This window comes from Vombatus ursinus, unplaced genomic scaffold (genome assembly GCF_900497805.2).
Source record: "Vombatus ursinus unplaced genomic scaffold, bare-nosed wombat genome assembly UNPS02014791.1, whole genome shotgun sequence".
Classification (NCBI taxonomy): Eukaryota; Metazoa; Chordata; class Mammalia; order Diprotodontia; family Vombatidae; genus Vombatus; species Vombatus ursinus.
In genome coordinates this window covers 10,285,206-10,294,195 of record NW_020954569.1, presented here as the reverse complement: position 1 = coordinate 10,294,195, position 8,990 = coordinate 10,285,206, and the positions used below count along the sequence as shown (strand labels likewise).

The window sequence follows — 8,990 nt, the reverse complement described above, 5'->3', positions numbered from 1 at the left end:
CAAAAGATGGCCCAGTTTACCAACCCAAAGACATCAATTCAGGAGGGGAAGACCTTAGATTTTCTGTACAGAGCAGAAAATAATTGCTATTGACATTCATTATAAGCCATCATAACTTAAACAATGAGACACAGAGGCTTGGGCTGAGCCTATAATTAGTCACTCAATAAAAGCACTAGTCATATTCCTTAGTAAAATATTACATCTCATTGTAGGCCCAACAGTGAAGGTAAGATAAGGAGACCTTGACAAGAAACTGCAGGAGAGAGGGGGAGAAAAATTTAAAACTCAAATGCTTATGGAAGTGATTGTTGATAATTCAAAATAAATTAATTAAAAAAAGAAACTGCAGGTGAGAAAATATTAAGATAAAAGTAGAATAAAAGGCTGAGGAGTGATTCAAATAGTCTTCAAATATATCAAGATTTCTCACAAAGAAATATGTTAACTGTGAAATATAGAAAAAATAGAAAAAAACTTTAGTTATATGCAATTGATTTAAAATGTTAGTTCTTAATCTTCTTCTGTCCAAAAGTAACATTAATGCAACCAATAGGAAAGTGTGATAACAAGGCTTTTTTCTGGTTGTTCTTTTTATTATCTAAATACTTCTAGAATAAATGACTAATATGACAATACATCAGTAATCTGTGATTCCTTCAGCACCCTTTGTTTAAAAAATAAATAACCTAGAAAGTTTTCTAAGATTTTTGGTTAAATTCCTTGTTCATAGTTACATAACTGTTATGGGAATTAGTCTGTCCAACTGACTTTCAACTTTCTTTTTCTTGTTTATGTGACCTTACCTTGTGCCCTCCCAGCACTCTGTCAGAGAGTATTGTTGTCAAAGATTTAGAACCAATCCACATTCTAACCTAACTAAAACCTAAAGGATAGTGTTCATTTTGTGGTCCCAAAGCTGATCATACAGAGCCCTGTGTTTTAAGATTTCTACAGTTTTATATTTTCCTACAACTCTCAGAGTCAGGGAAATGCAAACAAGGGGATATGTAGGTTTAGATGAAAACCATAGTTAATGTTATACTCTCTAGAAGGGCCCATGGATGACTGTTATAAAAATCAAAGACTCACAGAGTCTTTGAGTAGGAAGAGACATTAGAGGTCACCTAGTCTTATCTATAAATGAGTAAGGTATCTATAGATTTAAAGAGAAATATATGAATAAATATAGTAATACACATGTTTTGAAACAGAGAGAACTTCTTCCTTACCTTAAATAATCAATGGCTATTTCAAAAGGTTATAATGTGGGATCCACAAATTCCAAAGAGAAATTTGCTTTAGAGTATAGTTGAATATTTTACAGTATTCTGGAAACATCAAGGCCTATTGCTCTTACATCCTGATATAGTGAAATTGTCCTTGCCTGTTCTAAAGAGATATTCCAATGCTTAAAATGACAATGGCCTATTAATTAGTCTCTCAATCCCTGCTGAATGTTGGTTCTTAGGTTTGTACTTCAATGTTAATTTTTAATTACAATACTTTATAAGGTATTTACATATAAAGTAATATGTGTGTATGTGTGTGTGTAGTGGTGGTAGGAGGATGGAAAGTAATTTAGAATAAAAACCATACATTGTAAAGTTGTGTCTAGTCCCTTAAGTAGTCAATAAAACATATAATTTTAATTTACTTTTTAAGAAAAAAATATTTTCCCAAAAGGAAGTATGATTTCAAACTAAAACTTAGTAATTTGCAGGGAACCTAAATGCCCATGTGTGTTATGATTTCTTTCAAGATATTTGTGATTAAGAAAAAAATCAAACATATTGCAGAGTTGCAGTTTTAATATTAGCTATTCCCACACAAGGGAAAAAAATATCATGCCATCAAAAATCCATGGAGTACATTCTGAAAACAAAAGAATTTTATTTTTATTATACAGTCTTTCCTTGCTGCATACAAAAGACTTTATGTTCTCTCTTTGATTTTTTTTTTATTTAGGCAATTGGAGTTAAGCAACCTGCCCAGGGTTACACAGCTAGTAAGTGTCAAGTGCCTGGTCTGAGGCTGATCCAAACTCAGGTCCTCCTGACCTCAGGCCTGGAGCTCCATCCACTGCACCACCTAGCTGCCCCCATGTTGTCTCTTTGAAAGCCACTTCACTTATGTTACAAGGAAGTTAACTGGGAAGCCTTCTTTACTTATATTATAGCATTTTGGGGGGGGGGGTCTGGGAGTTATGTTTTTGGTACTGGTGATTCCAGAACTATATATACAATGAAATAACTATGGAGCTATAGTTCTCCCTCTCCCCAAACCAATCCCAGGACTAAATTAGCATTTAGGCTTTGTCCTACCCAAACTGCCATTTTAAAATCCAAAATCTATGAGGAAAATGAAATATTTTTGGGTGAATCCGTAGGTGTTAAGTTTGAAAGTTTGATTCAATGGTCTTATTTGCCTAGATTCAAAGTTAGTAGAAGGGAAGCTGAGCAAATATTGCAGGGTAAAGTCAATGACTCCCCTGAGCTGTCCCCCAAACCTCTCCAAATATGTTTAAATAATGGCTGTAAACAAATTCTAGAGTGGAAAAACCCACAAAAAGAAAGAGTTAAACAATTTTCCAGCCCAAAAAGAACATGAAAGGACAGAAGGAAAGTTCTGCCACACCTCGGTGAGAGTGAAATTCAGTCAAGCACAAGCAAGTCAGCAAACCAGGAGCAGGCCTTGGGAGTGAATGAATTGGCAGCAGCAGTAGCTGCTTCCAGAGCTCTCAGCTCACAAACAGTAAGGAGATTGAACAACTGGTCAGAAGGAGACTATAAGAGTATCTTTGCTAGCACTGAGGCAGGACTCTGTTGCTTTGCCCATACTCGGATCAGGGTGATGGATAGCAGTCCAGGGCGAGGAGGAGCACTGGCACACCAGAACTTGCAATCTGAGCAGAGTTGGGACCCTCCTCATAGTTCCAAGGCAGAAAAGAGAGCTTGTGGTTACTTACAGACCAGAGCACAGGCCAGTAGGAAACACCTCTCCATGGATCATACCATCTTGGAAAAACTGAAAACTTACAGGTCCCTAGAAGTATCTTTGAAAACAGCTGCACAAACCCCTGAAGCTTGGGACAATGTGTCTTCCACCTTGAAAGCTGAGCCATAATTTAACCAAGAGTTAAAAATCAAATAATAGGTTGGGAAAATGAGCAAACAATGGACAAAAATTCTGAACATAGAAAGTTACTATGGTGACAAGGAAGATCAAAACACTTTCAGAAGAAGATAACAATGTCAAAGTCCATAGTCTCCAAAAAAACAATATGAATTGGTCTCAGGCCATGGAAGAGCTCAAAAAGGATTTTAAAAATCAAGTAAGAGAGGTAGAGGAAAAAAATGGGAGGAGAAATGAGAGTGATGCAAGAAAATCATGAAAAAAATGAGTCAAGAGCATGGTAAAGAGACACACTCACACACACACACACACACACACACAAATACTGAAAAAAATAGCACCCCCCCCCAAAAAAAGACTAAGCCAAATGATAAAAGAGGTCCAAAAAGAAGAATGCCTTAAAAAGCAGAATTGGACAAATGGGTAAAGAAGCACAAAAAATTCATTGAAGAAAAAAAAATCCTTAAAAAGGAGAATTGGCCAAATGGAAAAGGAGATACAAATGCTCACTGAAGAAAATACTTCCTTGAGGTAATGGCCCCTCCACCAGGGGCAGCAACTGCAGGGCAGCTGGGTCTGCTGGGCAGGAGGTGAGTGGGGGGGAGTGGGGTTATGGAGTGGCCGTGGCCACCACCCAGACCCTGGAAACTCCCCTGGGAAGGCAGGGAGGCTGACAAGGAGACAGAGCTGGATGTATCTCCCAGCTCCCCCCTTGAACCACAGCAGCCTGGCAACAGACCCCAGATGTATACCCAAGGGATTGAACTGGCTTGCCAAAAGCAGAGTTTATGAAAAACTCTGTAGTATACAAATGGAATCTAGCTGAAGCTCAGCAGAAACTTGGTAGCACTGCATAACTCTGAGTCCCTGGATCAGGAACATGCCAAAGCACAAACAGCAGTGTCAGAACTGAGGCAAAGTAAAGAAGAGTGGAGACAAAAAGAAGAGGCCCTGGTAAAGTAAGAGAGAATGTGTTTGTGTAACATGGATGGCATTAGCAAGGATGTTTTCAATAAGAGTTTTATTAATCAAGATAAAAATAAAGAAATAGAAGATGAAGATAAATCCAAATAATTTATGCAGAAATATGAGCATAAGATTAGACATTTTGGCATGTTAAGTCTATGGGATGACAGAGATTCTTGTCTGACCAGCCATACCTTCTGTGTGAAGAAACTGCTAAGTATCTCATCTTGTGGTGTTCTCATCTAGAAGCTGAAAAGAAAGGAGCTCTAATGGAACAAGCAGCACATCAACCAGTTGTAATGCAGTTTACTATGGAAATGGCCAAAAACTGTAATGTGGATCCACGAGTTGTTTTCATTTATTTTTCCAGAAAGCCACAGCTGAAGAAGAGAGTTATTTTGAAACCTTCAAAAATGAACTTGAAGTGTTCAAGTCAAGAGTAAGACTCTATTCTCAATCACAAAATTTTCAACCTATGTCAGTTCAGAATCATGTTCCCCACATTGGTGTTGGATCTTTAGGTGTATTAGAATCCTTGCCACAGAATCCAGATTATGTTCAGTATTGTACAAAAACAGTGCTCTGCAGCTTAAACTCAGTGGTTCATAAAAAGGATGATGAAGCAAAAATGATGGATATTGTATTGTTCAGTTAAGACTGCTGAGGGCAAGTGCTATTTTGGTACAAGAAAGGAAGAACTTGGCTATCTTCTTGACACTTTTATGGGTGCTGCACTTTATTTTTATTTGGTTTTTAATGGGAGGAGAAGAGAATACTGAAACATTTTGTATTTTTTTTTCTCTTTTTTGGGGGAAATATGCTGCTAGGTACTGGCTAAAATAGAGTGGTAGATCAATGGAATAGGTTAAATATGCAAGACACAGTAATCAATGACTATAGTGATCTATTATTTGATAAACCCAAAGACCCCAGCTTCTGGGATAAGAACCCACTCTTTGAAAAAAACTGCTGGGAAAACTGGAAAAGAGTATGGCAGAAACTAGGCATAGACCAAAAATCTCACATCATCTACCAAAATAAAGTCAAAATGGATTCATGATTTAGATGTAAAGGCTGATACTATAAGCAAACTGGAAGAACAAGGAATAGTTTCCCTATCAGATCTATGGAGAACAAAAGAATTCATGACCAAACAGGAGATGGAGAACATTATGAAAAACAAAATGGATAATTTTGATTACATTAAATTGAAAAGTTTTTGCACAAAGCCAAGGCAACTAAGATTAGAAGGAAGGTAGAAAATTGGGAAAGAGATTTTACAACCAGTCTCTCTGATAGGCACCTCATTTCTAAAATATATAGAGAATTAAATCAAATTTATAAGAATACAAGCAATTCCCCAATTGATAAGTGGTCAAATGATATGAACAGACAGTTATCAGATGAAGAAATTAAAGCCATCTATAGTCATATGAAAAAATGCTCTAAATCACTATTGATTAGAGAAATGCAAATCAAAACAACTCTGAGGCACCACATCACACCTATCACATTGGCCAACATGACAAAACAGGAAAATGATAAATGTTGAAAAAGATGTGGGAAAATTAGAACACTAATGCATTGCTGGTGGAGTTGTGAAATGATCCAACCATTTTGGAGGGCAATTTGCCACTATGCCCAAAGGGCTATAAAAATGTGTATACCCTTTGAGTCAGCAATAGCTCTTCTAGGGCTATATCCCAAAGAGATTATACAATTGGGAAAAGGACCCACATGTACAAAAATATTCATAGCAGCTCTTTATGTGGTGGCAAAGAATTGGAAATTGAGAGGATACCCATCAATTGGGGAATGGCTGAGCAAGTTGTGGTATATGAATGTGCTATATTGTGCTATAAGAAATTGTCCTATAAGAAATGATTAACAGGGTGACTTCAGGAAAATCTGGAAAAACTTGTATGGTCTGATGCTGAGTGTAGCGAGCAGAACCGAGAGAACATTGTACATAATAACAGCCGCGTTGTGTGATGATTAATATTGATAAACTTAACTCTTCCCAGCAATACAAGGATCTAAGACATCTCCAGAGGCCTTGTGATGGAAAATGCTATCCATATCCAAAGAAAGAACTATGGAAGTGGAATTGCTATTTTTTTTTCTTTTGTGTTGAGTTTTGTTTCCTCTTTCCGATGGTTCCTCCTATTGGTTTGAATTTTTACTTACAACATCACTAATGTGAAAATACGTTTAATATGAATATAAAAGTATAACCTATATCATATTGTGCACTGCCTTGGGGAGGGTGGTGGGGAGGAAGGGGGAGAAAAATTTTAAACTCAAAAAGATATGAAAGTAATTATAGATAAATCAAAATAAATTAATATAAAAATAAAAAAACAATTTAAAAAAAGGAAAATATGCTGCTAGGTTTCTTTGTTTTGTTTTTGTCTTTTGGGGGAGAGAGGTGGTTTTTTTCCCTTGGAGGCAGGAGAGGTGCACCATATGTTGCAGGATGTGAAACTGGACTCATTTTTTTTTTTGGCAACTAAATTTGCCTTTAATCTGATTGTTCTCAATTTTGGAATCAAAGTATAAAAATATGCACACATACAATGTTTTCAGGAACTGGTTGATTCTAGGAGGCATCTGCTACAGTCTCTTTTTATATAGACGTTCATGTCCTACTCTACAAAGACAATTAAAGATAAAATGTACTTGTATCATATTGCAAAAAAAAAAAGAAAATACTTCCTTAAAAATTATAATGGAGCAAATGGAAGCTAATGACTTTGTGAGAAAACAAGAAAAAATAAAACAAAATGAAAAGGATGAAAGAAATATAAAAAGAAAATTAAAAAAATGAAAAGAATGAAAAAAAATGAAGGCAATGTGAAATAGCTCATTGGAAAAATAATAGACCAGGAAAATAGATCCTAGAGAGATAATATAAAAATTATTGGACTACTTGAAAGCCATGATCAAACAAAGAGATTAGACATCATCTTTCAAGAAATTAACAAGAAAACTGCCAGATATTCTAGAATCAGAGGATAAAATTGAAATTGAAAGAATCCACCAATCACCTCCTGAAAGAGATCCTACAATGAAAATTTCAAGGAATATTATAACCAAATTCCAGAATTACCAGGTCAAGAAGAAAATATTATAAGTAGCCAGAAAGAAACAATTCAAGTATCATGAAGCCAAAGTCAGGATAACATAAGATTTAGCAGCTTCTACATTAAAAGATCAGAGGGCTTGGAATATGATATCCCAGAGGGCAAAGGAACTAGAATTACAACTAAGAATCACCTACCCAACAAAACTGAGTATAATTCTTCGGGGGGGAAATTGGAAATTCAATGAAATAAGCATTCTTCCTGAAAAGACCAAAACTGTATAGAAAATTTGATTTTAAAATACAAGACTTAAGACAAACATAAAAAGATAAACAGGAAAGGAAAATCATAAGGGACTTAATAAGGTTTAACTGTTTAGATTCAATGTTAGCAGAGGAACAAAAGATGTGATTAATATTTCATAAGAAATGTTGTTTTGTGTAGTCACCACTCTCATTTTCAAATCATTGTGAAATTGGTAAAATGCTGTTAAGCCTAACAATGATGTACTAATGTTATATGTTAATCAGAGAGAAAACAGATGAATATAAATGAGAGAAAACTGAGAGATCACATAAATTTGGTTAACATGGCTAAAGACATGGGTCACCAAACCGGTGTGTAATTATTTCTTTGTCCATCTGACCATTAAATCATCAGCTTAGTTTCCCCCTCTAATTTTAAAATATTCCAGGGACTTTTTGCTATTAAAAGCATAGTGTCTAAACAATCAATTTCACTGAAAAACAATTGAGAATTATCTGTGAATCATTAGAGAAGGAACTTAAGAGCAACAGAAAGGTGCCTTTTCATTTTATTTTAAAAAATGGAGAATAATTGTTTAAGCTATAATAAAGCCTCTAACAATTTGGTTCCCACCTCCTTTTTTTTTTAACCTCATTGCATTCTCATAACAAATTTTCACAAACATTGTCTTCCTTTATGGCTCAGTTGTAGTTTGAAGGCGAACTTCTCCAGCAAAGGGAAAAAAAGGCTTGTCAGAAATGATTAAAGGAAGGTTTTTTCAGGAAAAGCCTTCTGTCCTCTCAATATGCCCATTTGGTTATTGTTGTTGTTCACTTATTTCAGTCATGTACAACTCTTTGTGATCCCATTTGGGGTTTTCTCAGCTAAGATAATAAAGTAGTATTTATTTCCTTCTGCAGCTCATTTTACAGAGGAGGAGCTGAGCCTAACAGGCTTAAGTGATTTGCCCAGGGTTACACAGCTAATAAGTGTCTGAAGCCAGATTTGAAGTCATGGAGATGTGTTTTCCTACTTCGGGTCTGACACTCTAGTTCACTCCATCACCTAGCTGTTTTCTTATACCTTTGGTAATATATTTATCTGTGTACCTAGATCTTTCCAGTAGAATAGAAAGTCCTTGAGGGTAAGAATTATTTAATTTTTGTCTTTGCATTCTTAATTCATAGAATAGTGCCTTATCCACAGGCAGTTTGAAACTATTTACTCAGTTGAGTTTAAAGAGGAAGATCAAAGAAGAGATGCAATAATCTCTTAAGGTGAATAAAAAGATGATACAAATATACTGAAAAGAAGGTGCTTACATTCATATTTTTTTTTCTTTTCTTTTAACAGAATGATATTTTGGCCTGGAAAATATAGAATAAAAATAGTTTATGGAGAAATGAAATTTAAAATAAATAGGGAGATAGCAAGAGTGCATCCCATTGCCATTAATGACTTTGAGTAATCTGGATTGGAAGGGCTTACTGAAAAAATTAGAAAATATAATTTCCAGGCCACTGTCGGGGAGCTTTGAGAAATGGGGAATAAGAGTGGTGC

General features: G+C 35.5%; 1 pseudogene; it reads left to right on the top strand.

The window, feature by feature from the left end:
• The first annotated feature begins 3,747 nt into the window (after positions 1–3,747).
• Positions 3,748–4,756, top strand: LOC114048090 (annotated as a pseudogene).
• The last annotated feature ends 4,234 nt before the right edge of the window (positions 4,757–8,990 follow it).